Source organism: Callorhinus ursinus, unplaced genomic scaffold (assembly GCF_003265705.2).
Source record: "Callorhinus ursinus isolate GAN/ISIS: 27379988/994484 unplaced genomic scaffold, GSC_fseal_2.0 scaffold1, whole genome shotgun sequence".
NCBI classification, from domain to species: Eukaryota; Metazoa; Chordata; class Mammalia; order Carnivora; family Otariidae; genus Callorhinus; species Callorhinus ursinus.
Window position 1 is genome coordinate 115,980,281 of NW_027397063.1, and position 24,122 is coordinate 116,004,402.

The following is a 24,122-nucleotide window of genomic DNA, read 5'->3' on the forward strand; positions in this document are numbered from 1 at the left end:
TTTCCTTTCCTTTCCTTTCCTTTCCTTTCCTTTCCTTTCCTTTCCTTCTTTCCTTCTTCCCTTTTCTTTCTTTGCCTTTGGATGTCCAATTGCTATATATAGAACCATTTGTTGAAATGGTTATCCTTCCTGTATTGACTAGCTTTTGAATGTTTGTCAGATATCAGTTTGGCATCCAATAGCAAACAGTACACCTGATCCCCAGATTGTGGTTTCTAATACCATGCTCTGGTAAGAGGAACAGGGCTCCTTAGAGAAATAGTTTATCCTAGAACTAGGGAAGAAAATATATAAGATGATCCAGGAGCATTTTGTAATATCAGAAAGTAAGGAAGTGATTAAAGAAAAACCAAAAACACCTGGATGGGGGTATGTCAAATGTGCACAGAACCCAACTAGAAGAGGTCCTAATGACCAAGGTTAGAACAATTTGAATAAAAAATAAATAAAGCAGAATTAGATTATAGTCCAGGGTACAAAATAAATATCCATGAACCCGTACTGAGATAAATGATTGAATAATAAATAAATAGGAGAGAATAGACAAGTCTCCTACTCAGAATTCCAAATGATTGATGCAGATACTTTGTCCTCAAGGAGAGGAACATAAATCCCTAGTTAGGGATGGGCTGTCCATAGTGACTTTCTTCCAAAGACTATAGTCTGAAAATAGGGGAAAAGTAACTTTATAGCAGAGAAATCTGACAAACACTACCTCAGCCCAACTCAACATCAAAATCATAAATCATGTTGATAAATATTGACTCTTAAAATGATGTGGTAACAATGGCACTTTACTTCTGTAATCTTCCTTCCAATAACCAATCACTCCAGTCCTACCATGAGGAAAACATCAGACACATTCTAAAAGTGGGGCATCCTACAAAGCATATGACCAGTACTCCGCAAAGCTGTCAAGGTCACGAAAAAAGGAAAGTCTGAGAAATTGTCATAGATAAGAGGAGCCTAAGGAGACATGAAAACTAAAAACAAAGGGAATCTGAATACACTGACACTGAATACACTATTAATTATAATGTATCAATATTTATTGTTTAATTGTAATAAATGTACTATACTAATATAAGATGTTAATAATGAGGGATACTGGCTAGAGTATATGAGAACTTTTTGTACTATCTGCTTAATTTTTCTATAAATCAAAAACTGCTTAAAAATAAGTCTATTTTAAAAAATTATTTGGGCATATTTGTTTGGCTCTGACTCTGGGTTCTCTACTCTGTTCCATTAATCCATTTGGCTATTCCTTTGCCAATAACTCACTGCTTTGATTACTGTGTGGTATTGTCAGAGAGATAGCTGTCTAGTGGGCCTTAATAATTGGATGGGTTTAGGGGTGCCTGGGTGGCTCAGTTGGTGAAGTGTCCAACCCTTGATCTCGGCTCAGACCTTGATCTCAGGGTCGTGAGTTCATGCTCTATGATTGCGTCAAGACCAGCATGGAGCCCACATTAAAATAAATATATAAATAAAATAATTGGGTGGGTTTTGCCCTATTTTTAAGAGAGTTATTTGTTTTCTTATTATTGCATTTTGAGAATGTGCCAGTGTGCTAGAGAGAGACCCACTGGCTGCAAGCGTTCAGTGTGCCTTAAGACCAGTTGGTAGGTTAGAAGGAATGGAGAAGGTTAGTTAATATAATAATTTAAGTGAAAATTGGTTATAAGAGCTTCTATTATTTTTATTTCTAGGTTTCTTCCCAGAGTGGAAAGGATGCTTACCCAACTGAGTTACCATTAGTGACTTGGAGAAGATGAGACACTATTATATATTTATAGATTTGAGTTATTTGTTAGTGGTTAGGGCACTGGGCCCTAGATCTAGGTTCACCATCTAGAATTATTCCTACACTCTGACAAGTTGGATCCCTTCTTATATAGTTGGGCTTTTTACCAAAAGAATCCCTAAATACATGCCTTTCAGCTGGAATTTAACTTGTTTCATTCCTTAGTGAATTGCATAGTCCCTAGGCACACCTAAGGTTATATCTTGACCCATCTCCACCTTTTTTCCCCAAAACCTTTTTCAAACATTTTTGGATTTGGATTGATAGGATTCTGCACCATCCCCCACCCCTTCTAGACTGCAACTGCTTAATGAAAGAGTTCTTAATGTTTTTGCATCCATAGACCCCTTTGGCAGTTTGATGAAGCCTATGGATCTCTTCTTAGAATAATGTTCTAAAATCTATTTCATAAAATACATAGGATCACAAAGGAAACCAATTATTGAAATATGTTATCAAAATATTAAAACAAATGTGTAGAACAATTTATATATGCTTCTTTTTTAACAGATTAAATATCAAGATCTCATGACAAATTTAATTACTATCATAATTTCACAGTAATGGTGAACAAAAATGATAGTTCAAGGTATTTGCAACAACCATAAAGATTATTAATTGAAAATACCCATAAATTCTACTAGTGACAAAGTCATCAGTACTACTAAGATTGCTGTGGTTTATTGCCTCCATTTATAATTGAAGGAAATGTTACATTACAGGTTAGTGAAAATAAAGATGCGATTTTTTTTTCTCCATCTGAGTTTATGGCGCAGTGGGGAATTCCATTTCTGTACTGTGAGATTCTTCATGCTTTTCGCATTTTTTAAAACTTGTCTCATCTACCACCATTTTCTGTTCATTTTTATTAATCCCTCTGGGACGAATATTAGAAGGAGACTGAAGGAAGTGAGGGAAATTGGTGAGTACAGACTTGATTCCTGCCACGGATGCCTGTCACTTGGCCCATCCCCCTTCCGTTACTCCCACACTCAATGCTCTGCCTCCCAGGCCCAGCCAGCTGTTGCAAGCAACTCCCCAACTGTGAAAACCAGCCTTAGTCCTGGAGGGTGTAGAATCTGCATTGGTTTTTGTGGATTTATCTGCAATATCTGCCCACAGCTAGCTGTTTTCTCTTCCTTGTGATCCCAAAATTTGTCATGTTGGAAAAGTTGCTTCAGACATCCTGAATCTGGGCAGGCCTTTTGGAATGTGTGAGAATTCACATTGTTTCCCTGTTTCAACCTCTATAGATCCTTGAAGGCAAAGTAGAACTACATATTACCAATAAAGCAGAATATTGAAGACTTGGTATGGAAAATGAGCACTCCAGGATATAAACAATATATCCCCAGCATTGTGAAGCTAAACAATGCAGGCAATTACTTTGCTAAAGTGGGGACAACTGGTTAGACTCTGCAACATTCTTCTCTCTTCAGTTCCAATGCCTGGAGACAGGCAGTACAGTGGGACTCTCAGTGGTGAGTACAAATGTTTTCTGCCTTTGGTGGCACTGCTGTTTTTACAGTGTCTTTCTTGCCCCGGGACTCTTGTTGATTTCTGCCTTAGAGGTCGAGGGCAGAGATGTTCTAGTTCTCTTGACGAGTTCCCAGGGGACTGGGAGTGGACTGGATGCTAGCCAGGGCCATTTATTCTTGAAGAAATTAGAAACCAGTGGGAGAGTGCTCTGTTTTTTCAGAAGGAGTGAGAAATAAACTAGCATGTGACAGGGCAAGGAAGTTTATCTTCACCTAGACAAACTTATTTTTATAGGTCTATAGAGGTGATAAAAATGAAGGCCAGGAGAGCAGGAATGGCTGGTAGTAAAATGAGAGAGAGAGAGAGAGAGGGAGTGTGTGTGTGTGTGAGACAGAGAGAGAGAGAGAGAAAGAGGGAGGGAGGGAGGGAGAGGAGAGAGAGGTTTCTATCCAGCAAAGGTTTTCATGTAGAGTTGGGATTCTCCCCCCTTATTTTCTCTCTCAGTTCTTTAAAAAAAAAAAAAATTAAGAAAATTTAGAATATATAAAGCATACAGAAAAGTAGAGTTAATGATATAATAAACATCCATGTACCCACCATACAAATGGGACAAACATTCCAGACACCTGGAGGTAGAAGGAAGCACTGATGAGCCAATGAAGATGCCCCAAGGAGAAGGGGTCCACGTTAACCATCTTTCTGGTCCAGAGAATGTGAAGCCACCCAGTCAGGTAAGAACTAACATATCTCCTTCTTTCCTTCACCGACAAGTCCTTACCAGGTGGGGGGAGAATAAAACAGCAGGTATTAAGTGGGTGAGGAAGACCGATAGAGAGAGCAGACAGCAGAAGGCCCTACTTCTTTTGTCTGTTGCTGGCTGCCAAGCCTGGGCTGGTGGAGGGGGAGATTTACCACTAAGTGAAATTGTGAGTTTTGATTATCTCAGGGGATGATGCATTGTAATTGCTAAACTGAGACGGTGTTTGTGACTTAAAATGACTGTGGGACTTGTCCATTATTTAAGAGTGAGCAGAAAAGCCATGAGACTCAGAGCATTCAGGAGCAGGGAAGGTGACTTCCACTGAATTCATGTTTGGAAACGGGGGGAGACAAAGCCAAGCTGAGTTTGACTGCCAGGAGTCATGCTTGTTCTACATACCACATGGAAAACATTTAACCAAACTTAAGATGCCCTTCATACTAAGGCAAACTATAATTTTAGGTGCTACCAGGAAAGAAAAAAAATCGCTATCTATGATACATCAAAATTAAGGCAAAAATCTATGAGGCACAAAAAAGCAAATCTTAAGACAGGGTTAGTATTACTGATTTCTTCCTCTTGCCTCAGGCTTCAATATGTCCTGGCATGGCACTGCCACTGATTTTAATTAAAATTTTGATGTTTTGCTCATCATGGCTTTTTGGCATTAATTTTGTTTTTAAAAATGTTCATTAAAATATATTTATCCTGGAGTGCCTGGGTGGCTCAGTCAGTTGAGTGTCCCATTCTTGGTTTCGGCTCAGGTCATGATCTCAGAGTCCTGGGATTGAGCCCTACTTCAGCCTCTGCACTCTGTGGGGAGTCTGCTTGGATTCTCTCTCTCTCTCTCTCTCTCTCTCTCTCTCTCCCGCTCTCTGCCCCTTCCCCTGCTCACACACATGTGCTCTCTTTCTCTCTCAAATGAATAAATACATCTTTTAAAAAAATGTATATGGGGCGCCCGGGTGGGTCATTTGGTTAAATGTTTAAGTGTCTGCCTTCGGCTCAGGTCATGATCTTGGGGTCCTCGGATCAAGCCCCAAGCCAGGCTCCCTGCTCAGCAGGGGAGTCTGCTTCTCTCTCTTCCTCTGCCCCTCCCCTCTGCCTCCCCCGCCTGCTCATGTTCCATGCTCTCTCTCTTTCTCTCTCAAATAAATTAATAAAATCTTTTAAAAAATAAAAAATAAAAATAACGTATATATATTTATCTTGATTTTTGAGGTTTTTTGGCGCCCAATTAAAATATTCATCCCAGGCAAGTGCTTCACTCATCTCACCCACATCACACAGTTCGTTTGGGAGATAGAAATGGGAGTAGAAAAAAAAAGGAAGAAAGAAGACGAGGAGAAAGACAGGAGGAGGAGGAGAAGAAAACAAAGAAAAGAAAGAAAGAAAGATCCTTTTGTTTATTTTCTTGTCCCTGTAATTGCAAATGAGAGAAATAGTTTGATAAATTTCTCTAACAGGGATCTCTTTAAAGTTCTTGCTGTAAAATATCAGAGATGGTCTGATGGATAGCCTCAGATAACACTGAGGAGGGGAGCTCTAATCTTCTTGAGAAGACTCCAATTTACTGCCTGGATGACAAAAGTCCACAATAACTGGCTAAATTGGTGCTTTCAACGCTGTTGATATTAAAGTATGAAGCAAAATTCTTGTTGTGTTTATTTCCTCATTCCTGCCATTTAAGGAAATTCCCTGTAGTACCAATGAAAGCATAAAAAGGAGATTTATGATCCTGTGTATAATGGTAATACCTGGTACACAGCTCTCTGTCATTTTCATCACCTCGCTTAATTTTCATATTTCTCATTCAGTGCTCAAAACCACCACAGGGAGTGGGCAGGGAAGGTATTGCCCCATTTTATGGGCAAGGCATCAGCCTCATTTTCCAGATGAGGCTGGCCCAAGTCACATGACAAATTGCTACAGAATGGAAACCAGATCGTTGATCTTTCTACTTCAAGGACAGTGTCTTTCCAGCACAGTGTTGTGTGCCCCTGAAGACAAGTGGAGAAACTTCTAAGTGCCCGCATTTGAGGGATTGCAGCTATAATCTGAGCTGGTTAGCAGCTGATCTCCCTGAGGCTATATCCAGTCTCCTAATGCTGTTTCATATTAAACAGGTTTGAGAGTGAGTCACTTAGCTGGCACAAACCAGTAAAGTGATTGCTTCAGCCCTGCTTGGAAACTCTAAGTCCTCCCTTTGCCTGGGGGTAGCAAACTCAATGCAAACCTCAGCTATAATATTGCAGCAGCTCTGGGGCTGACTTTGTGTTTCACATGTATAATTTCAGGCTTCATTTAGCATTCATCCGTTTTCCCCTTCCATGCTTACGAGATTTGGTACTGAGTTCTCTTATGCTAACACCTCAGTCTACACACATTTTCCTTTGTTTAGGTGATACCGGAGTAGAAAAGAAGATACGTCCTGCCCAGGGATCTCTCAGTTGAAAAAGGAAGCCCTCAGTGAGCCCAAGTGGGCCTCTGCCCAACACTCTGGAGAGCATGGGAGGTGATAGAATTCTGATCAGTTCGAGGAGGGAATTTGGATTTTTTTGCTTCTTCTAGTCCAACACTGAGGCATAGGTTGCTCTTGGTCATTGATTTGGGAGCTAAAAAAAAAAAAAATCCCCTCCTAAGCTTCAGTGGAGAGAACATCTGGCTATCCTTGAGCTAGGTGGCCTCTCTCATTTGCCACCCCATGCCCTATATAGCTGTAGGACACAGCACTTGCAAGGTTTTATTGTTTTACTTTATGTTAAATGACTGTTCTTCTGTTTAACTCTGAGCACCTGGAGGGCAGGGACCATGTCTTATTTTGTAAACTCCAAAAAGCGGGGTCATCTTGTAAGCAGTTTTATCATCATGTGGCATCCAAGAGTAAAACACAATTCTAGTCACAAAAAAGTCCCCAAGAGACCATGGGCAGAAATTACAATCTCTCTCTCTCTTTCTCTCCCACCATGCTATTCTGGCCTTTAATGATCTGTCTCTCCAAATCCACAAGTCCATTCATTGACCCACCTGTTCCTAATTTTCTCACCACCTCAACTCCATCCTCACTCATGTGTTTTCTGTTTCTCTGTTCCCCCTCCTCCAGATCTCTGCTCTCTACTCCTCCAGTCATCTGTGCCTCAATTCTTTATCATATGGTCTCCCTTGACGTCTTCCAGTTTTTCCCTTCTTTCCATTCTCCTGATCAGCACAACAAGGCTCCACAAGTTTAATATGTGAGCTCCTTAAAGGGGCTAGGAGTGTTGGTAGAAGGACAGCAGGTGGCTGTGAATACCTCTACATTAATATATTTGTCCTTGTCTCCTCAGCACCTAGCTCTGCATTTAACACATATCAGGTTTTCAGTAAATGATCCATGAATGAATGAAGATTAACCTTTACCCAAATGTATCATCAGAGCTGTTGATGAGTGCCACACCTTTCAAAAGGAGACTGGCAGATCAATAGTTTTTGTTTTACAACATTTTGGCTCTTTTAAACCTGCAGGCAGAGGTGCCATGCTCTCTGTAGCCATCTTCCATCAGAGAGGGGGTAATTCCTCCCAAGCTCTCTTGTGCCTGGGTACCCAGGTCACAGATGCCATGTAGAAAGCCTTGTCCCTGTGTGTCTGCTGGGTGGATGGGGCCTGCTTCATACCTTGATCCTGCCAGTCTGTTTCCTGAGACTGGACTTGTGCTCCTATCCTTCTTGTGCCTCAGTGGACAGAAGGCCTCAATGAGCCTCTTTTACACAGAGCCCCTTACTGTTGGTCCAGTTCTTTTGAGTGGGCTCTTTCCCATGACCCCTCAACCCCTGTCCTGTAACAGGGCTCAGCCTGTTACATTTGGCTCAGATTTTTGTCTTTTGTTATTAATCCCCTACTGGGTCTCCCTTTTCCCTCATCTCTAGCATTTTTGCCCTCCATTCCTATTCTTCCTTACAATCTCCTAGCAACCATTTGCCTAAGTCTTTACTGGATGCAAACTTTGACAGTTGTGTCATCATAACATTCTTGGAATCAGCTTTAGAGGGTCACAGCTCAGAGCGGAGAAGGAAGAGGGAAAGGTGCCTGTCATCCCAACAGCAAGCCCTACCTGTTATGGTCAAGGCTTCCTGCAGAGATGTGATTTGAAGGTTAGCATTAATACATTTTGGCAAGAATATTGCATATAAACGGCTTTTTATAGTTCGATGTTAAGATACATTTCTACGTTATATGGTAAAAGGAGAAAGGTGATACAAGATGGATGGAGAGTTAGGTTGAAATGGAAATAATTCCCTGAAAACATTATGACAATTCTTTGAGAAGGCATTAGGATAGGGCTGATGGAAAACACATTTGTTGGATAATAAAGTTTTAAATTGTTCCCAGATAGGATATTCTAAGTTCTACTGCTCCAACACTGCTCAAAATCCAACTGGGAGGTGATGTTAGCATCTTGGACTTTATCAGAATCCAAGTAGAGTTTCCCTATAGGCTTCTGATGTGCTTTTTGTTCAGACCTGTTAGTCATTAAATATTAGCCAGCACCTGGGAAAATCTTAAGATTATCTGGATAATGGGAACACTAGTAGAAGTGTTATTTTATTAATATTTATTTTATACAGAGCGCTGTTCATTATTTTTAGTGTTCCTGAGTTTACAGATAAGCTTGCCTCTTCTCAGGTGTTGCCTTCTCTGACTGGATCAGTGGAAGACAGTGGTGAAATGCTAGTTTAATGAGCAGCACCTAAGTAGGTGAGATAGTGAGAGCAGATGGGAGATAGATTAGAATAGAATCAGGGAACCCATGGCTTAGTACTCTAAATGAGGCTAAAGAGTAGTTGTTTTTGTTTGTTTTTCTTAAAAGAGAGAACTAGAAAGTGGTCTGGTAATGGTTTTTCATAGGGTATTAGAGTTTAAGTTAGCAGAGTTGAAACAGTTGTGGGTGATGATCACATTCAGGGCAAAGCCACAGGAGTGGCTGGTGAAAGGGAAAGGAGGTAGAGGTCACCAGCAACCTTGGCAGGACTGGGGAGGAGAGTTGCACTGAGCTCCAGTGAATATGGAACGAGCGACCAAGAGAAGAACAGATGAAAACCAGGGGTACAGCAAAGGGTGGAGAATTTTTATAACTGAATGAAGAACAAGGGTTTGGATGTGGTAATGTGGAGCCAGAAGAGAAACCAGGCCCCTTTTCCCATAGCTCTGGGGTGTGTGAAGAATGGAAGGATAAGCATCCTCAGCCCAGGGTGCTACAGGAAAGGCAGGGTCCTTCAACAAGGGTCATGTTTCAGTTAAGACAGGAGGAGAGGGACACCTGGGTGGCTCAGCCGGTTAAGCGTCTACCTTTGGCTCAGGTCATGATCCCAGGGGCCTGGGATCGAGTCCTGCATCAGGCTCCCAGCTCAGCAGGAAGTCTGCTTCTCCCTCTCCCTCTGCCTGCAGCTCTCCCTGCTTGTCCTCTCTCTCTCTCTCTCTCTGACAAATAAATAAAATCTTGAAGAAAAAAAAAAAAAAGACAGGAGGATAAAGGAGCCCAGTAGGCTCTTACCTCATAGGAAAGGGAGTTTATCAATGGATGAGGGCTCCAGAAGGCCAGCAGAAAGGGTTGGGTTATGGGAAGGAAAACATAAGAGGCTGAGCCAAGGGGAAGATGGAGGTGATGGTACCAGGGAAAGACAGTCCATAGGAGGGGCTGCCATTCAGGGTGGACGTAAACCATGCCAGTGGTGGAGAGGTCATAAGACACCATTAACTAGTCTAGAGAACCTGTCTGAGACTCCAGCATAAGGGATTTCTAAGCCCCTGCAGAGAGGGTGCCAGGTGGTGTCCGAGGCTAGATGCTGTCCACTCTCACGGTCTAGTCAGCAATGAGAGGCCTCTGCCTGGAGCTGGAAAGGGATACAACATGGCTGTAAGTTGTTTGGTGCTTCAGCATGAGCCAGCCTCAAGTAAGGAAGGTAGAATTAGTGGACCTGGGGTAAGTACCAAGTAGACAGCTTTGAGCACTCCTGGTGACCTCTCCACCCAGACCTTGGTTCTTACACATTCTCAACATTGTGTCCCCCTAAGTGAATTCTCATGGGTTCTTTCCAGACCTGGTTCTTACTCTTGGAAAATGCAGCAGCTTGTCCTTCTTTTGATCTCTTTCAGGTGACAGACTGGTCCTCCCTCAGCCCTCTCTCTCCCTGAACTCCTAGCTCAAAGATATCTTTCTCCCTTCTCTCCAGGAGGAGGACAAACACAAAGCAGCTCTTTGTTTTGGACTTGAAAACTCAGTGTTTCTTTTCACCTAATTAGAAGAAAGTATTTTTCCATTCACTACATTTCTTACTGGAATTTGCTAACTGAAGCTGAGTAGCTTAGTTTGCATGTAAGGTTTGTTCATTAATTAACAGCCTCCACTTCTTATCAGGACTTAATATCTAACCGAGCACTGGCTAAACCAGAAAGAGGGCTCAAAATTGCTGGTAGATTCTGCTGTGATGGGACAGAACCTTCAAGGTGGTGTAGCACTCTGTTTTCTCTGCTGGAGGCTATTCTGAAGACTGAGACCCTCCAAGGCATATACCCTGAAATGTCTGGGGATCCTTGACAAAGATCAGGGATAGCTACCATTGACCCATTTCTCATAATGATGTAGTGAGACAAATGACTCAGGATTCTAAGAGAAAGAAAATATTCAAAAGAGGTTGTTTTTAAAATTTTTTTTTCCCAGTAAGTCCTTTTTATTTTCTACTCTAGAAAACACTAAATAATTGCTAGCTATTGTCTCACTGTTTTCTCTGCTATTTGGTGGTGATAGGCAGATTTTTGGTTCCAAGGTTTTTGTTCCCTGATAATACTCTTGTGCTTATGCTATATTACAATTGGCAAAAAAGGTTTTGCAGATGTACTTAAGGTGACTAATCAATTGACCATAAATAGGGAGATTATGTGAGTGGATCCAGTGTAATTATGTGAACCCTTCAAAGCTGAGGGCTGACAATCAGCAAGCAAGCAGAGACCTCAGTTCTACAACAGCAAGGAAATGAATTTGGCTGACAACCTGAATAAACTTGGAAGCAGATTCTTCCCCAAAGCCTCCAGAAAGGAATGAAGCCCTGCCCACACTTAGACTTGGGCCTAGTGAGACCCTAAACAGAGAACCCCGTTGACCTACGCTGTACCTGGACTCTGACCTATAGAAACTGAGAGAGTAAATGTGGGTTCTAACCTACAAAGTTTACAGTAATTTGTGGCAGTAATAGAATATGGTTACACATGGGCTTTCTGTTTTTTTGTCCAGAAGGTATGAGCAGTGGAGACCCTCCTTTCTTAGGAGGAACTAATGAAGCAAGGGTCTTCATGGCAAGGTTCTATGGGCAAACTTGGTCACTGTGTTCAAAGGGGTGAAGTGGCTTGGCTTCTTGTTTTATAATCTAAATCTGTGCAGTTCAATATGGTAGTCACTAGCCACAGATGGCTTAAATTGAAATTTAAATAAATGGAAATTAAATAAAATTAAAAATTCTGTTCCTCAGTTTATTAGCTACATTTTAAGTGTTCAACATCCATATGTGACTAATGGCTACTGAATTGGAAAGCACAGACAGAATATTTCCTTTATTGCAGAAACTTCTATTGGATGGTTCTGGTTTAGATGAGTAACAGCAATGACATTTGATTGCAATTTTCTCATTTGGAACACTGAGGATTCTCTTACTCTCTAGTAGAACTATTACAAAGCAGAATGCATGCAAATTTCTTCCATCTGAAGCAAGAAATGAACTTTGTGAAAACTTTCATGTCTCTACTTTCTTCCCGTATCACTTGCATAAATAGCCTCCTGGGGATAGAAAACCCTAGACTTGCAGTAGAATACTCTGGGAATACCAGAGACAGGGTATCAGGCCTCACATTTTTCCAAATGAAGTACGGGGTTACAATGTGGTAAATGGTATGGGGAGCCAGGGTTGCTTAGTAGGTTAAGTGTCTGCCTGGGATCAAGTCCCACATCCGGCTCCTTGCTCAGCAGGGGTCTGCTTCTCCCTCTCCCTCTGTGCTCTCTGTCTCTCTCTCTCAAGTAAATAAATTAAAACAAAACAAAACAAAATCTTTAAAAAAAATGGCAAATGGCCAAGAAGTCCCCTGGCCTGTGCTACAGGATTCTCCAGGGGTATCCTGTTACCATAAGACAAAGGTAGCTGCTGGGGCAGGCCACTAATGTTACCCCTGAAGTAAACAAACCCAAATAGGCTTTAACTGTTAGACTTGACTCTTCATGTTGGTTTTCAATGCCCCAAAGTGACACTAATCTATAAGAGTGAAAAGAGGCTTATTCTCTCATAAAACTGCAGCATTTAGCCTCTGGATCAGACTTCTGCTTCAGGCTCAAACAACAAAAGTTGAGCCATAAGACTTCCTGGTCCGCCTTGTTTGTAACTTGTCATGGACTAAAGCTTGCAGGTGAAGTAGTTGGAGAGGTGTGGCACAGACACAGGAAAGAGTCTGGCTCTGGGGTTAGAAGAGCCAAGTCTGAATCCTGTATCCATATTGTTGTATTACCCTGAGCTAGTTAACAAAAATTTACGAGCCTTTTTTCATTTGTGATTCTTCGGGTTGTTGGAGGGTTTTCATGTGGATTAAAGGAGAGAGATGTACAGATTGTCCGGCAAACTCGAGTTGCTCAGGGAACAGTAGCTAAGGTTGTCCCTTACACATGTGTCAGCCCCAGGTTGTATCAGGAAAAACCAGTCACATGTGTGGTCTTGTCACCATTCTCACCTCAATCAGTGCTCCTAGAGCCATATCCTCAACCCAGTCATTTCAACAATTGCACTCCCCGCCCCCACAAAAAAAATTCAAACGTCCTACTCCCTCACCTCTACCCAATATATTCCTTTGAACATCAGATACCCTTCTATTCCTTCATGTTACCAATAGCTCCGACTGATTATTTCATTAAGATAGAAGCAACCAGAAAAATCTCCCACAGGCTCCTACCACCACACTTACAAACCTTCTGGCATAGACTCTGCTTTTCTTCCTGCTTATGGGTGAATTGTTTGTGCTTTTATGTAAGTCAGTCTCACCACCTCTGCACTGGATCCAGCCCCTCTTCCCTACTCTAGGACTTCATTCCTGCAATTGTTCATCTCTCCTCCATCATTAATTTTTCCCTTTTCACTGGATCATTTCCATTGCATCAGAAATACTATAATATTTCTCATACATAAAAAAAGCCCTCCTTGGGGCTCCTGGGTGGCTCAGTTGGTTGAGCGACTGCCTTCGGCTCAGGTCATGATCCTGGAGTCCCGGGATTGAGTCCTGCATCGGGGGGGGGGTCCCTGCTCAGCGGGGAGTCTGCTTCTCCCTCTGACCCTACCCCCTCTCATCCCCCCTCTCTCTCTCAAATAAATAAATAAAATCTAAAAAAAAAATCCTTCCTAGACCCCTGTCCTTCTTCAACTGGTAACTTTTTTTCTCTGCTCCCCTTTATAGTGTCCTCCACTGCTATTTTCTCATCTCCCTGAATTCTAATGCTAGAGCATCTCAGGGTTTAGTCCTCAGAACTCTACTCTTACCTGTCTAAGTCTGTTGATCCTACCCCAAGAGGATCAACAGACTTCCATGACTTTAAATACCTTCTGTATGCTGCAAATGTCTATGCTCTGCCTGAATCTCTCCCCTGAACTACAGACTCATATCTCACTGCCTAGTGAACATCTCCACTGGATATCGAATAGGCATCTTAAACTTCATATGTTCAAAAATGTAGATTTGCAGGTCCCAGCTTCCAAATCTGCTCCTCCCTGACTCAGAAATGAAATTCCATTCTTCCATTTGCTCTTGCTAAAAATCTTGGTTGTATCTTGATCCCTCTTTTCCTATCACATACCTTACCTAGTCCATCAAAAAGCAAAGGGAGAGGCACCTGGATGGCTCAGTCAACTAGGCATCTGACACTTGATCTCAGTTCAGGTCTTGATTTCGGAGTCATGAGTTCAAGCCCCACGTTGGGCTCCATGCTGGGCGTGGAGCAAGCAATGGGAGATTGGAGGAGGGGAAGGTGGCAGCAGAGTAGGAGGACCCTAGACTTGCCTCCTCCCATGAATCCAACTAGATAACTATCAAATCATCCTAAATACCCCAAAAATTGAAGAAAAAAAAACACCTGAGGACTGGCAGAACAAACCCTAGAACTAAAGGTAGAGAAGAGGCCACATTGAAGAAGGTGGATTGAAGATTATTAGACAATAATCTAAAGCAATATCCCAGTTTTGTAAACTAAGGTATAAGCTTGGTATGATTTATATATATGCTAGACATGTCAGCTATGTTTTCTGATATGCCTATAGACCCTGCTGAATGGCTGCCCTACATTCACCTGTCACAACTCAACTGATGTAGAAGTGAGCAACTAAAAAAAAAATCAGATAATCATAAATATGCCAGTGACCTACTACATATAAAAAGAAAACTGAAAAAAAAAAGCAAAGGGAGATCAAGAGTCCCCAAAAGCTATTTAATTAAGACCAGAGAAAAGTCCCAAACCACCAACCAATACTCCTCTCTAGTGACCAGAATTATGACATAAACTACGTGTATTCACCCTTAATTCAGCAAATATATATGGAGCATTTATCATGTTCCGGGCAATGTTCTAGGAACTAGAGATATAGCAATAGACAAAAACAGGTAAAATTCATGGAGCTTACCTTCTACTGGGGAAAGACAGAAAACATGTCAGATGGTTAAGGAAGAATTCTTAAGGGTAGGGGGACAGGAAGTGATTGAAGGATGCTGTTTTAGGCAGGGTGGTCATGGAAGCTTCCACAATAAGGGGACAGTTAAGCATAGACATTTAAGCATTGAGCACAGCGAGCCATGCAGATATCTGGGGATAAATTATTCAGGTAGGAGAGGTATGTGCAGAGGTCCTGAGGCAAAGGTGATGTTGGAGTGTCCCAGGAGATGGAAAGAAGCATCTGTAGTTAGAGTGGAATGAGTGAGGTGGGAAGTGGTGGGAAATAAGATCAGAGAGCTGGGGTGAGATCACATAGGCCTTGCAGCCCAAGAAAGGGATTTGGGGTTTTATTCCAACAGGTAGGCAGTCAATGGAGGATTTTGAGCTGAGGTATATCATGATCTGACTCACATTTTAAAAGGAGCAGTTTGACAGGTGGATAAAGAATGGACTATATCGGGGAGAGGGTGGGCACTGGGAGACTAGTTGGGGGGCTTGTTCCATTAACCCAGGTGTAGGAAGATGGAGCTTGACTTAGTTACTGTGGAGATGGCAGGAAGTACTGGATTTAGAATTCATTTTGAAAGTAGAGATGACAGGGTTTGCTGGTAACATGGTAGATGCATAATTTATATTTGTTGAGTGAAGAGATACACAGAGTATTCTGGCTTGAGGCAGGACTTTTCCCTGGTGTAGATGAAATATTCCTGTCATTGACAGCCCCCCACCCCCTTTGTTCTCTTTCCATGTTCATTTTCAACTGTCTGATGATTAATACTTTGTTCCACATGCCCTGACTCTAGGGAGGGGTGTCCTGAATTTTGAACACTAGGGTCACTGGAGAATATCTACAGCTCTAACATAATGAATTGGAATTCTGGATTATTTGTAATTCTCTTGTCAGTTTTCCTCAATCTGACCATCTCTCTTTGTGCTGATAAAGTTGAGCCCCAAATTTGAAAACATGAGACCCACACTCTGCAACATGGTTGTCCCACATGGTCCTTACCCTCTGTTGGGCCCATTCTGAGCCATTAATTGGACTCTCTTTTTGAGAAGTTTTTCTCATCTTAGCAATTGCAGGTTTCTTATTACTCTTCAAATTCATATTCAATTTTTAATATGTGGAATTAATATAATTGGGTAGGAACTCAGTTACCATTGTTGGAAGACTTACAGAATTGTTCTTTACTCCCAGGTCCTTTTCTTTAATTCCAAGGGCAACAATAATGCCCTACCAGGACCAGGACAGGGGTGGAGCAAGTGCATTGCCTAGGGAACATTTAAGGAAGCAGTCACCTGAGGGCCATATAAGTGCAGGGTGGCACCTGAGAATGGGGGCCTCCTGAAGGGCAGTTCTGGGCACCTCCATGGCCTCACCCTAGTTCTGGCCCTGATGTCTACAGAGAAACATTTTGGTTTATTAACTGGGCAACTGTAACATCAAAAGCAGGACCTGTTCCTCACTGTTTGGCCATGACTATGCAACAGAAAGCTGCTCTCCGAGAAAGTAAATGGCATGGAGAGAAGCCATGTTCTCTGGGAAGCTCTGCCAATTTAGAAATTAAAACCAGTAGGAAAATGGTGACAAACATTATGGAGGTTTGCTTCATAATCAACTCAACAAGCTACTGGCATTACATTTGCTGAGGGCTACCTGATCTGGTAATCATATCTATAGCATTTCTATTGTGTTTGCAGTTCCTCAGATACAATGTTTAAAAAACAGTTGTTCTTTACTATCTTCTGTGCCTTGTTTTGACATATTACAAAAATTAACAGAACAAATAATGGCTGCAGTGTGAATGCTTTGGACAATCAGGTAAGGGCTTATATTTAAGGTTGGGTTAACAAATTCCATTTTCAAAAAGAGCCCAAATTGACTGAGTGATTCTAAATTAGCTCTTTAGTTTTTGCCCTTAATCACTGATAATGCCACTATTAATTTCAATTACTTAGAGGTAACATTAATACATGTGAAACAAGAATGGCAGTAAAGGAATAAATTACTTGTTGCAAGGCAGAATGACATTTTGACTGGCACAGAGATTTTTTTTCTTTCACACACTTTGTGCTTTGACATTTCACTTGGCACAAACATTTCACAAATTCTTGACCTAATCTGATGTACTGTTGTTTAGCAATTGCTGATATGACATATTTTAACCTCAAGCTACTGGATTCCAAATGTTACCTTTTCCTGTCAATCAGGGTTCGATGACCCCCAAAAAACAATCCAAGAAAAAGTCTATGTACCTAGGAGGTTAAGGATATTTTCCCAGAATGGAGAAAGAGCAGGTTGAAGTAGGAAGAGGTATCATTCAGGGCAGTTGTGGGGTGGAAAGAGAGCAGAAGACAGAGCCCCAGGGAACCCCAACATCTTGAGAGAGACAACATCCTCAAACACAAAATATCTAGGAATAAACCTAACAAGACATAGGTAGGGCACATATGACAAAAATGTAAAACTTAGGGATAGAAGAGATTTAAAAAATTGATAAATACATTATCTTTCTAAAATGGAAGGCTGTATTATATAAAAATGTCATTTCTTCTCAAATTACTTTTTAGGTATAACTTGACTCACTGCCTGTGGGTATCGAGAAGAGGTCACATTCATATTAATACCCAGATTTTGCTAGCTCATATGTTTCTCTTGACATCTTCTGTGTCCCAGGTCTTTACTCAAGAACAAGCCAACTCACAATGCTCTGCTCTGTTCTCCTTTTTCAGGGTTATAACAGAAATCCTGTCAGTTTCAAGTAATACAACAACTCCAACAGTGATTTAAATGATAAATACATTTAATTGTTTCCCATCATCATTCCAGTGGTAGGCAGTTCCAGGAGTGACACACACTGGCTTTCTCAAAATCATCAAGGACCTAGGTTCTGTTTCCACTTTCGCCAACCTGGGAAAATTTCTCTTATTCTTAGACTGTTGCCTTGTGGATGCAAGTCAGAAGAACCATAGCTTCAAGCATAATGTCCACACATAACCATGTTCAAGGCAGGAGGAAGGAGCAGGAATGCAAGGGATGTGTACTTTTTTTTTTTTTTTATTCTGGCAAGACATATTTTTCTAGAACTTACTCCCAGCAGACTTCCCCTTACATCTCACTGTCCAAAGCTGGGTCATATTGCCCACCTCTAGATTAATCACTGTCCAAGGGGGACTGCAACTGCATGATGGGTTTTGATCAAACATGATTCCTCCATGGATGGGATGAATTCATTCATCCATGGCCGGGAACATGGCCGACAGAACAAAACTGTTCTGTTAGCCATGGAGAAGGGGACATGACTGTTGAGTAGGCAGCCAGCAGAATTTGCCCAAAGATGCAATACCCACAGGCATTTGAGAGAGGCCTCTCACAAGACCACTGCTCTGCTGGCTGCCCCAGACTTTTTTGATCTGTAAGGCACAGTTACTCTCCCTAGCGGCTGCTCCCCGTCCTCAGAGTATTGAAGCTGCTCGGCTGCCTGCAACAAATAGGGGCAGAGTGGCATTCTCAGCAATGTGCATCATGTTGCCTGCATCCCACAGCATTAACCTTTGTGTCTGGTCTTGCCCAGGTGCTCATGGAAATAGCTCCTGCCTCAGTGTCCTCTTCCATGTGACTTTGTGGCAGATCCTGCTGGTGAGCTCACTCAACATCCATTCTCATCTCCCTTTTCCACCTGCATTCTAGAAGCTGGAGGCTAAACATCTTTTACAGCCTCCTTTGCTAAGAAAGGCAGTCATTTCTGTGACAGTTTTGGGTTCTGCTATGTGAGCAGAAACTTGCTAGGGGTTTCTGGGAAAACCTTCACTTTGCTGATACAGGTCCTGGCTTCAGCTTTGATCACAGTGCTACAAGTTTAACATGATCCTAGTCAAAGTATTAATGGTATTATTCAGGGGGATGATAACACAATTATTCTAGAGTTTACCTGGAAGAATACAGAAATGAGAATAGCTAGAATATTAGCTTTAATAGGGCAGGGATTATATAAAAGCAACTTACTTTTTGTTTCTTCCAATGCTTTTATGCTTTGAAAAAGACTTCCTAATTCCGAAATCCTTTAAATATTTATCTTTTTCCTGTTTTTTCTGGTGCCTGGGTGGTGTAGTCGGCTAAGATTTGGACTCATGGTTTCAGCTCAGGTCATGATCTCAGGGTGGTGAGATTGAGCCCCGTGTGGGGCTCTGCACTCAGTCTGGAGTCTGCTTGGCTTTCTCTCTCCCTCTCCTTCTGACCCTCCCCCACTCCCTGCATGTGCACCCTCTCTCTCTCTGAAATAAATAATCCTAAAAAAACCCCCAGAAAACTGTGTACAGAAATCACTATATGCAAACGTATGAGGCAAGCGATAAACTGGGAAGTCTCCCGGTTTCATCTGGTGATGAAACAGGAACATGGTATCAAAGAGTAGGGGCAAGAGTCAGTGTTACTGAAGTATGGGGTCCCCTTTATACCACAGGCTGATGATATTATTATTTCCATTTATCATCACCATCATCATCATCATCATCATCATCTCCATTTTGTCATTGACTACATTAGGAAGTTATAGTTGCCCCAAATCAAGTGGGCACTAAAGTGCCCAAAATCAAGTGTACTGAAGCCCCAATCCAGATGTCTCTGATGATAAAAAGCCAGTTACTCTTTCTACCACACCCCACTGCTGATGAAAAGTTAAATGAGAAAGGTTAACTTTCCAAATGAATTAGACATAATCAGAGGAGTGGGGCAGAAGACAGTGATTTGAAAGACATGGAGAGCAGGAGGGATATATAATAAAGGGGAAAGATGGAAGTGCTACTTAACCAAACACAATGTCCAAATTGGGTCTAGGATCACTGGGGGTGGGCAAGTAGGAAGAATGGACTCCAAATCCATGTTGCCTGTGACCTGGACAAAATTCCTGGTCACACATAGCCAAGGAAACATATGGTGGAAAGTGCACAGAACTTTAACATTAGACAGATATTTGTTTATCTCCTTTCATCACTTACTAATTACATGTCAAAATAAGGATAAAACTGAATCCTTAAGTAATACAACCACAGCCTCCATCAGATTGCAGTTTTTTCTTCTCCAAGGATACGGAGGTTGGGGCTCTTGCTCCCAGTATTTGGCATCCTCCTAAATTGCATTCCCAGACCCCAATGGTATAGTCCCAGAACTATATTTAAAGATATAGGTGTAGCAGTGAAATTGGTTTGTTGCCAACAAGACTCCAGTAAACATAATTTTATTCAGGTTGCAGGTATCCACCCAAACTCGATGCATTAAATACTCCACACTGTTTTTCCTAGATTGATATCGCATAAGGATTGCACAATTGCACCACAGCCATCCAGAGAATAGTATTTTTTTATTATTATGTTATGTTAATCACCATACATTACATCATGAGTTTTTGATGTAGTGTTCCATGATTCATTTCTTGCATATAACACCCAGTGCTCCATGCAGTACATGCCCTCTTTAATACCCATCACCAGGCTAACCCATCCTCCTACCCACCTCCCCTCTAGACCCTCAGTTTGTTTCTCAGAGTCCATAGTCTCTCACGGTTCACAGAGAATAGTATTTTTTTATAGGTATATTATATTTAAACAGGAGTGTGTATCGACAAATGTAAAACTCAATTAAATAAAAATGATTATGCTCACAATGGATAACTTCTATCAGTATTATTCATATGGCTGAATAATAAAATCCACAATGGAATAGTTCCATTTAAAACTAATGTTGTTCAATTTATGGCCAGCTTTTCAAAATCTTAACTTCAATCATTTTCTTACTTAACATAATTATAGCCATAAATAATTGGAATTGATTAAATTTGAAAATGAAAAATTCAATTTATGAAAGGTTATAAAGCACAGTAAAATATAGCAAATTTCTATTTATGAGTATATATCAGATAGCACATGAAAATTAGCTTATATTGTTTGCAAAGGAATTCTTTTTTTTCAGTTTTATTGAAAAATAATTGACATATATCACTGTAGGAGTTCAAGGCATACAGCATGATGGCTTGATCTACATATCTTGTGAAATTATTACCACAATAAGTAGAGTTAACATCCATCTTCTCATATAGATACAATAAGAAGAAAAGAAGGAAGAAAAAAATTTCTCCTCGTGGTGAGAACTCTTAGGATTTACTCTTTTAACTTTTCTAAACATTGTTCAGCCGTGTTAGCTATAGACATCATGTACGTTTCACCCCTAGTAATTATTTGTTTTACAATTGGAAGTTTGTATCTTTTAATAATCTTCCTCCATTCCCCCTCCATCCTCTGCCTCTGGTAACCACAAGTCTGATCTCTTATTCTGTGAATTTGTTTTGCTTTGTTTTTAGATTCCACATATAAGTGAAATCATAACAGTATTTGTCTTTCTCTAACTGACTTATTTCACTTAGCACAATGCCCTCAAGTTTCATCCTTGTTACAAATGGTAGGATTTCCTTGTTTTTCTTTTTATGGCTGAATAATATTCCATTGTATGTATATATATCACCACTTCTTTATCCATTCATCTATCAGTGGACACTTAGATTGTTTTCATGTCTTGGCTATTGTAAATAATGCTGCTGTGAACATGGGAGTGCATCTATCTTTTTGAATTAGTGTTCTCATTTGCTTTGGATATTTCCCAGAAATGAAATTACTGGCATAAAATTATATGCAGTTTTCTTTTTAATTTTTTGAGGATCTTCCATACTGTCTTCATAGTGGCTGTACCTGTTTACAGTCCCACCAACAGTGTGCAAGGGTTCCCTTTTTTCCATATCCTCGCCAACACTTGTTATTTCTTATCTTTTCGATGATAACCATTCTAACAGGTATGAAGTGATATCTCACTGTGGCTTTAATTTGTATTTCCCTAATGACTAGTGATATTGAGCATCATTTTTCTTTTTTTAAAAGATTTTATTTATTTGTTTGAGAGAGAGAGAGAGAGCGGGGGCAGGGCAGAGGGAGAGAATCTTAAGCAGACTCCCCGCTGAGTGTGGAGCCCAACATGGGGCTCCATCTCATGACCCTGAGATCATGACCTGAGCTGAAATCAAGAGTCAGATGCTTAACTGATTAAGCCACCCAGGTACCCCAATATTGAGCATCTTTTCATGTACCTGTTGACCTTTTGTAGATCTTCAGAGGAATATCTATTCCGGTCCACAGAGAAATTCTTTGTACAAGTAATAAGATAATAAAACACCAACTTATCAAACAGATCAATAGACAGAACTGAAGATTATCACAATAATTATTTCCATAAGTAAAAATGACTGATATGAGAGTGCCTGGGTGGCTTAGTTGGTTAAGCATCTGACTTTTGATTTCAGCTCAGATCATGATCTCAGGGTCTTGAGATTGAGCCCTGTGTTGGGCTCCTTGGTGGGCATGGAGCTTAAGCTTAAGATTCTCCCTCTCCCTCTACCCCTCCTCACTCTCTCTCTCAAAAAAAATGATATGAGAATTTATATTACTTATCCTTTTCTGATATCTAATAATGAACAAGAACACTCCATTAAAAATGGCCACATTCTTTTCCTAGTTTAGTATATTTGCTTATTATTTTACGATAGCTCTGAGCTATAGCTTTGATGTCTGTAAAAGCTATAATTTTGCTACAAACCTTGAAATTAATCTAGAAACAATTTAATGTCCAATTTTTCAATGCACAGTTAAAGAAACAAGTAGGTAAAACTAATCAAAATGCCTTGGTGTAGATATATTTAAAGAGTATGGAAAAGACATATTTTCACTTCAGATGGTTCTTAAACATTTATAATACCACATTTATATAAGAGACACACATACCAAGGCTGTTCCTAGTACATAGTAGGTGCTTAGAAAATATTTGTTGAATAAGTGATTAACATACTTTACCAAATAAGTAAGCACACACTACCATGTCATAGACACACTTTCTGAAAATTATAGGTTTTTAAGCATTAAAAGGTATTCAAATGATGTGTGGCATATTTACTGGAGGGGGTCAGGTACAAAGTCCTCAGAGAAATGTTCCTTCACATCTGTTTTGTTTGTTGCACAGCATGTCGATTTTTAACTATCTTTCCCAGACCCCCTTCCGTTTCTGCACCTGTGAACGTACACTCAAATATTATTAGAAAGGTTCCATCCTTCCCCTAGGGAAGCCACCCTTTTCACTTCTTATTTTAGGAAGAATCTCTGTTGGATTAGATGAGCTTGTACAATTTTCTCTGGCTTTTCAAAACTTCTTATAAAACTTCTTTTTCTGGGCTCCCAGACCTGAAAGAACACTAGATACTGAATTCTACTTTCATTTTCAGTTTATTCTACTGTTTTTTAGTGGGTTGTAACATTTGGATTGCCTACATTCATTTTAAGTCTCCCCCAAATCCATGTAATTTTGTCTCATGCCTCATTCCACATGTTTAGCGACTATCTAATCAATTGTATGTTTGAGGACATAGAAGGCATCAGTCCTGCAGGGAGTATCATTGGGGAACACCAGGGATCCCTGAGCAAAACAGGCTCTGTGGTGGCTGGGGTAGGGATGGGGTACAATGAGCAGGGCTAGAGTGCCTAAGGATTCAGCCTTGCAGAGCTCACACCAATTGATTGAATAGAATTTACTCAGGACTTTTATTTTTGCCGGGGGGAGGGATGGTGGGTAGGCATGGGAGGTGTCACAGAATGGAATACTTGGCCTCTTTTTTTTTTTAAGATTTTATTTATTTATTTGACAAAGAGAGAGATAGCAAGAGCAGGAACACAAGCAGGGGGAGTGGGAGAGGGAGAAGCAGGCTTCCCTCTGAGCAGGGAGCTGATGTGGGGCTTGATCCCAGGACTCTGAGATCATGACCTGAGCTGAAGGCAGATGCTTAATGACTGAGTCACCCAGGTGCCCCGAATACTTGGCTTCTGACTCTCAGCTTCTTGCCTCTTGAGGCTTTGGGAATACCCAAGTAAGTACAGACAGTGCAGTTCCTCTCTACCTAGTCTGCAGGTTGCAGATGCTAGATTGCCTATCCATTTTCCCTGTCCCGTTCCCAACAGGCCGATTGTTGGGTAGGAACCCCTCTCTCCTCACCTACTCTGCCACAGCCTACTGCTCAAGGGAAGCCTGATCCCTGTTTGGTTCCAAGTCTGGGCCTGATTGGTCTAATGGGACTCTCATCCCCTTTGTCAGAGATTGAGTAACAAATGGGCATGAGACCCAATTTGAGCCAATGAAGTGTGAGGAGAGGTTTGCTGGGACTTCGAGGAGGGACTTCCTCAATTTCTAGCAGAGCTCCTGGCAGCAGCTGACTCTCTTCCAACAGCAGTTGTTACAGATGAGGTCAAACTGGGGGCAGCAATCTTACCTCCAGCTGAG

General features: G+C 41.1%; 1 long non-coding RNA gene across 3 annotated transcripts in view; it reads left to right on the plus strand.

Annotated features, from left to right (window-relative positions):
• The window catches only part of LOC141373994 (uncharacterized), a 62,642-nt gene that overhangs the window by 7,418 nt on the left and 31,102 nt on the right, over window positions 1-24,122 (plus strand). Inside the window, exons 3-6 of one of the 3 annotated variants that reach the window (XR_012380496.1) lie at window positions 2,530-2,729; window positions 3,061-3,288; window positions 3,909-4,017; window positions 5,268-5,688. This is a non-coding gene — a long non-coding RNA (uncharacterized lncRNA). Of the gene's footprint in view, window positions 1-2,529; window positions 2,730-3,060; window positions 3,289-3,908; window positions 4,018-5,267; window positions 5,689-24,122 lie in introns of those variants that run through there. The other 2 variants (XR_012380503.1, XR_012380499.1) reach the window with 2 other exon arrangements.